Genomic DNA, 6,757 nt, shown 5'->3' with positions numbered 1-6,757 from the left:
GAACCATCTTTTAGACCCTCTGCATCCAACCCTGGGGACAGGAGAAACCGGCTCCGTCATGGTACACAGGTACCAGGGAGAAATGTCTTGCATGAGCCTCGGTGAAGTGTGTTGCCTGGTGAGACACACCATGGGAAAAGTGCTGGAAATTTGCATCCATTATATACCAGATGCACCTTCGGGCATGTTCAAATTGATGGCTTCTCCAGCATCTCTAAGCTAAAAGCTTTAATTTTATTTTTTCCATCCTCTGGACACAGTGACTCTGGGCAAAACCCAGCTCGGAGCTGCATCTGGCCGCCTCTGCAGCCAGCTCCCGGTGGGGCCGGGGGAGGACGGGAGGAGCACGGGGTGGCAGAGCAGCGTGGTCCGACACTGCTCCTGGAAGGGCGCGCAGCTCCTGGGACAGCCTCTGTCCCAAAGCAGCCCCCCAGCTCGGTGGAAAACAGGCCTTATCCCCACAGCCCTGCAGTGCCCGTGGGGTTCAGCCTTCAAACGAGGTGGCTTTGCCTGCGGGGGGGTCATATTTAGGGGCCTGGGGGTGTCCCCTGGCCTCAGGGGACTGGTGCAGGGTGTGCAGCGATGGCTGCTGCCTCTGCAGATGCTCCAGTCCCACTTTTGGATGCTTTTCCTCTTGGAGCCGCCGGTGGAGGGCGGGCTGGGCTCAGCAAATGTCTCACCTCCAGGGGGACCTCTTTAGGGGCTCCCCTGGGGTCTCACAGCCCCCCCCCAGGGGGTTCAGAGCCCTGGGAAGCAGGGGGGCACAGTGCGGTGGGAGCAGGGGGGTTAACCCACGCAGGGGACAGGTCAGACCTTGTCTGAGGTGGAGAGAAAGTTTCGGGTACAGACCAGCGTGAGGCCAGCGGCAATCCCAGGCACTGGCGTTCCCCTCCGCTCGGGCTCCTGACCAGAGCCTGTGCCTGGCCGAGACTTGGGCAGCACCGAGGTCACCTCGTTGTGCCAGGCGGGCGGCGGGCAGTGACCCGAACCGCCCGGCCTCACCCAGCCCTCTGCGAAAGGGAATGGGTGAAAACTTGGCCTCCCTGAAGTCGGCCCCGGGGGTTGTTGTCTGGAGATGGATGGTTTGAAGTGATACAGGAGGATACAGGAGCGCTGCTCTCCCTTCCTGGAAGAGATGGCCGTGCTGCCCTGCACACAAAGCTGCTCTGAAGGAAGAGGGGCCATGGGGCAAGGCTCAGCGCTGTGTTTCCGTCTGTCTGAGAGCAGGTTAGGTTAAAAAAGCCAAGCAAATTCTGCATTCAGGGCACTGCCTGCAAAACGCAGATGCAAATAGCAGCTTTGGAAGCTTATGGAAGTATGGCTGTTATTTATTTGCAAGTAAACCCATCCGAGTGGAGACCAGCTTGTATTGTTGGGTTTTGGTGATGGATGGGGATTATAGGCACAGCCGAGGCCCGTGCAAGGAGCAGGATTTAGCCCTTACTGGTGCCGACACAACCGAGGGGCTGGGACCTGGGACTGGAGCATAGCGGGGAGCTCAGCCCGAGCCGTGCGTTCCCGGCCGCCTGCGAGGGGGAGGAAGGTTGTAGTTGCAGAGTGCAGGCAAGAGAGCAGGATGGGCCTCCCCCAGCCCCCCCAGGGTGAGAGCTCCTGTTCTGGGGAGACGGGGGGTGCTGAATGACTGGGAAACAGCTCAGCAAACTGCACAGGGGGTCTGATACACAGGCCTTTGATAGAGGAGACCTGCAGAGCTCGGCAGTACCGATGGAGCGCGGTGCTGTGCCGGAGGGCTGGGGCGTGCATGTAGCACGTACACACACCTCTGTGCTGGATCTCCCAGGGAGAGGGGAGCCCTGTGAAGCTGTGTTCATAGCTGTGAGTTATGCTGTAAGGAGCCACCCTGCCTGGCGATGCTGACGGCACTGCGGCATTGGGGGGGGTTAAAAGTAGCAGCTCTGGTCCCCGCTGGAGATCTGGTGGCTGGGGACAATTCACCATTTGCGCTGTGTTTGTCCTTACTGAGGAGGGTTGTGTCGCACTTGGCAATGCTTTGAGGCTCCCTGCAAAACCCAGCTACACCAATTAAGAGTTTTTCCGTTGGCTGTCAGCTTTGGGTTGAAATCCCAGGGCCTTTTTAAAGTCCCAGCTCCTCTGGAAAAATGAAGCCTAGGTGCAAGCGTCCCTGAAGCTCTCAGTCCAGGAATACAACTGCAAGTGCGGTACTGAGCCCGGGATCAATGCTGGGACAAAACGCTTCCAGCAGAGAGGTGTTTAGAAAGAAGCAGCCAGTGCTTAATCATAGTCTGATTTTTTTTTTTAATTTCTTTTTGTGCGATTTTAAGGAAGAAGCTAATTGAATCCTCTTTCTATGATTAGAGACAACCTGCGAGACTTCTCTCTCTCCTTTGATCAATACGCTAGTCTGGCTCAACAGCTGCATATAGATAAAAGTACTATATGTAAAGTATGAGGTATTATTCTTTTTTTATTAAAATACTTAAAAAGCTGTTTGCATGAGGTTAAGAAAACATTAAAATCCTTTCCTGGGTTATTATTAGCCTATTAATTTAAGCAAAGCCAAAGAGCTTTACAAACCAAATGTACTTTTCACCATGGAGATGACTGCTTCTCCCAGACCCTGCATCCTGGACAGTGACAATAATATTAAGAAAAATAATGCTGCAACTTTCTCTCTGATCACCATCTCTTTCCAGCCCGAGGTCCAGCTCAGCCAGGCCATGCTTAGTGTGCAAAACTGGAGCATATTTTAGCCTAAATGCTGGTGGGGGCTTTGCAAGCTGCTCAGGACCTTTCTGGGTGAAATTAATTTCTGCTGCTGAGAAAGTCTGTGACAATCTTTAACGCCACATCTCTCCAGCCTCCTCCTGCCACTCTCGGCATGCTGGAGTCTTCCCAAACAATGACAGTTGCCTGCTCCTCCGCACACTGACGAGCTAGCTTTGCCTTTAAGCGGCGAGAGGGAAATATTCTGGACTAAAGAAGGGACTGTCCTTTGGTGCGCTCTTTAGAAATGGAAATACGCGATTCCCCTGAGTGGTTCCAGTATAACCAGGAGCAGGGCCAGGGACAGCTTTTCCCCCTCCAGTTTGAAGGGGCTGTGTTGCAGGGGATTCCATCAAAATGATGGTCTGCGGAAAGCGCCTGCGTCTTGTCATCCTGCCTGCAGAGGGAAGGGACGGCAGCTTTCCTCCTTAAAGCAGAAAGGCCTCGCTAGGGAAGCAAATATCTTTAGGGCTGTTTGCTGCTTAGCTCTTGAGCAGCACAGGATGGCTGGGCTGTGTAGCAGCGTGAGGCTCGGGGAGCAGGGGATGGGTCCTGCTCTGCTCTTTTCGAGCCTGGACCGTTTCAGTGGTAAATCCCACCTTCCAAAATAACCCAGGGTTTGACCCTCTTTTCTCCTGGTTAATTAAAAATCCCACCCATAGGCACAAATGATGCCAGGCCAGGCTCTGGGAGAGCTTTGGGCAGTTGGGGTCATGCAGTACAGGCTGGCAACCCCAGGAATCGCAGGCGATGGCGACTCTGTCCAAGGCCGGGACATCCCCCTGCTTGGGAGCGGGGTCATTGCCCAGATCTCCCCAGATCCCTTGCCAAATGATCCCAGGCTTGTGAAGTGGGATACGACCCCTACTATGCTACATCCCCCTCGTCGGTATGGCCCTGCCTTCCTCTAGCCCCATCCTTGAGGGTGCCGAGCAGCCCTCCCCAGGGATGCCAGCATCCTGCCAGCCTGAGCAGGAGTCGGGGTCTGATCCTGCCCTGGAGGTGACATCTCCCAGGACCCGCACGGGGCCCTGCACACCCCCAGCGCTGTGCCAACGGGGCCGAGGAAGCAAGGGCGGCGAGAGCCTCCCTCCTTGCCTCCGGCCATCCAAGTGGCCTCCGGCTTGGCCGCAGGAAGAGGCTAACAGCGGCGGGTGAGCCACCTCCTCAGCTTTGAGTATCACTTTCAGCTATTCTGAAGGTTAAACGCCTGTTTAGAGCTCCCTATTGAAGGTAGAGCCGGGGGTGCGGCATTGTTCGGACGCCCTCCCGCTTTGTCTGGCCGCTTTCAGGGATGCCCTGAATGGGAAGCGGCCCCCCCAGCCCAGCACCCCGGCAGAAGGGCTCCTGGGGGAGAGGCGCTTCCTCCCGCCCTAATGACATTCAGGCCTCCGTCGGTTCAGCTCCCGCTTTCTTTCTGCTGCAGTTTAACCCGGGCACAGAGGCCGGGCTCCATCTTACTGATCTCTGCTTGACACCCAATTACCACATGAATGGGAGAGAAAGGCTGCAAAAGGCTTTAACTCCCACTGACCCTCCTTCCCCTCTGCCTGCTTCCCCCTCTCCCCGTCCTACCCCCTCGCCTTTCTCCGGCGGAGGGAGTTCAAAACTGAGACGGGGAAATCAAACAAAGCCCCGAGTAAGGAAACCCATTGTCGCCGCCTCCGCGATGGCTCCCCTTTCGCCAGCTATTGTTCCCCTTGAAGTTTGACTTGCTGTGGGGAAGGATGCGAGCAGCTGTTTGCGCATTCCCCTGATGTTTTATTGAAAAATAATTGAATCGTCAGTTCGGGGCTCTCTGATAAAATGTTTCCTCGTAGCGCAGGGCCCCGCTGTATTTATAAACTACGTTTCGCTGTAAAACGTGATGGTGACCTAAACCGTTTCCTCCAGAATAAACCCTCGGCGGAGGGATGGAAGCATGCCCCTTTTGCACTCAAGGGGAGAGAAAAAGCGTGCAAACGGCAGGGGAAAAAAAAAAAAGCCAGGACTGAGACAAAAGAAATTAAACCCTCTTTATTGCCAGGCTCAATTTCCAACCTGTTCTTTTGTTTGGCGCAGTTGACTTTGTGGGAGGGGAAAGGCGGGTGCAGCCGGAGCACCCTGGTCGGCTGCCTCTTGCCCCGCGTAACTGGGGTGAGCACCACAGCTACCTGGGGACGCCTGGTCCTGCCCAGTGCCATCCCACGCTTAGGACCAAGTGAGGGATCTGTCATGGAAAATTGGGTATAAAAAGAGAAGTTTAGCTTAAGTAAAGCATAGTGACACATCCCTGGGTTTGAACGAGAAGACGGCGTGTTACAGTGAACTGAACCCAGGGTACACGTTCAAGGCAGGAGCCTTCTCTTTATCTAGTTTTGCTTTACGTACCTGTTTATCAAATACCATCAATGTTTACAGCACTTTAGAAATAACAATGTCAGCATTACACTTTCTTGAGGAGATTACGTGCTTGCTTTCCCCATCCCCAAGCATATGCCGGAGAATTTGTGATGCTCTGATTTCAGCACCCAGCATGGAGACGGGACTCGCTCCTCTCCCAAGCACATGATGTCCATAAAAACGTCCGCCATATCTCATGTGCTCGCTGGCTGTATTTCCAGGGCAATTGTTAACAGTAACCAGCTTTGAATGCTTGAATGAGCCAAATTGGTATTTATGATTACTGTTCTCTTTCTTTTTAATTTCTTTTTGCTTTTCCAGGGAAGTACTAACACTAAATCTGTAATATTTTGTTGTATTTCTATAACTTGGGAATCAAGATTCTTTTAGGAGCCAGTTCTCCTATTATTTGGCCTCATAAATGATTTCTGGAAGCAAGAAGAATAGCTCATATAAAACCATAACTGCAAACACTGATCTGGAGTCCAGATTACCAGATCCTCTGTATACAGAGTGCTTCAGTCATTTCTGAAGTGTATAGAAGTAAGATTTTTGACTAAGGCTTCTTCTCTCAGCTGGTTTCCCATACAATCAGTTCAACATCCTGGGCCATATCTCTGAGATACTCAAAAGCCTCAGGATTTAGAGATATTTAAAATCCAGCTGGAATTTTTGGATGAAGACCACGGTCAACAGCTTCATGCCTCTGCCATCACGTAACCCCGGCAGCGACGGCAGCGTTCATCTGCGCTGGGGACCGGCCTTTCCTGGGGCCCAGCCCGAAGAATGATCTCCTCCGAGAACAAAAGGCCATTACAAACACCACCACCTTCTGCTCTCGGGGTTAGGCATACTCTGACCCCCGTTAGCATAAACGAAGAGCAATCTGTCTGTGTAAATTTATGCCCCTTACACATAATGCACCATGTATATGCGTATATATTACATTTCTATGTGCATGTGTGCACGCATACATGTATTTTTCAAATCCAAACCCTCCCCTGAGTGGAGGGAGGGTTACGGGGCTGCAGTTTTTCCACCAGTGCTGCCCAGTACAGCTCCATGCTGTGGGGGAGAAGAGCCTGCGCCGTTGCACAGCCCAGCTGTCACTGCCATGGCTGCATCCCGCCTGTGTACACGCTTCTCCCTCTGGGGACAGGAGGAGAAAACAAACAGGCGACAGATGTGAGCCGCGTTGTTTAACGTCGTGCTGGAAGGTGCCCGGTGCCGCGGGGATGTGCTTGCTAGGAGAGGCGGCCCTGAGCAGAAGGGGATGCTGAACTGCCGCCTTCTCTGACGCGCAGAAGCACATCTTCCGTGGTGGCGACAGGAGCGGTCGTTAGTCTCACCCGGCCTGGCTATTTCTGCTTCGCCACTAAAAATTCAAATGAACTGCAAGGCTGCAGGTTGGCTTCGCCGCTGGGAAATGTCTGCTGCAGCTCCTTGCCTTTGTGCAGCCGAAGCATTCTCAACATGTGAAAAAGGGCTCTGTGTATAGCAACATGTAAATTTAATGCAGAAATAGGTATTCAAAAATAACATCGCCTGGTGTAAGAGCCTAGGGCACACCTCCGGAGGAACGGGCCTCCCTTCCGGCAGCCCTGAGGAGAGCGTGTGCCCGGCCGTTGGG

Source organism: Gymnogyps californianus, chromosome 18, assembly GCF_018139145.2.
Source record: "Gymnogyps californianus isolate 813 chromosome 18, ASM1813914v2, whole genome shotgun sequence".
Taxonomy (NCBI): domain Eukaryota; kingdom Metazoa; phylum Chordata; class Aves; order Accipitriformes; family Cathartidae; genus Gymnogyps; species Gymnogyps californianus.
This window is presented reverse-complemented; position numbering follows the sequence as displayed.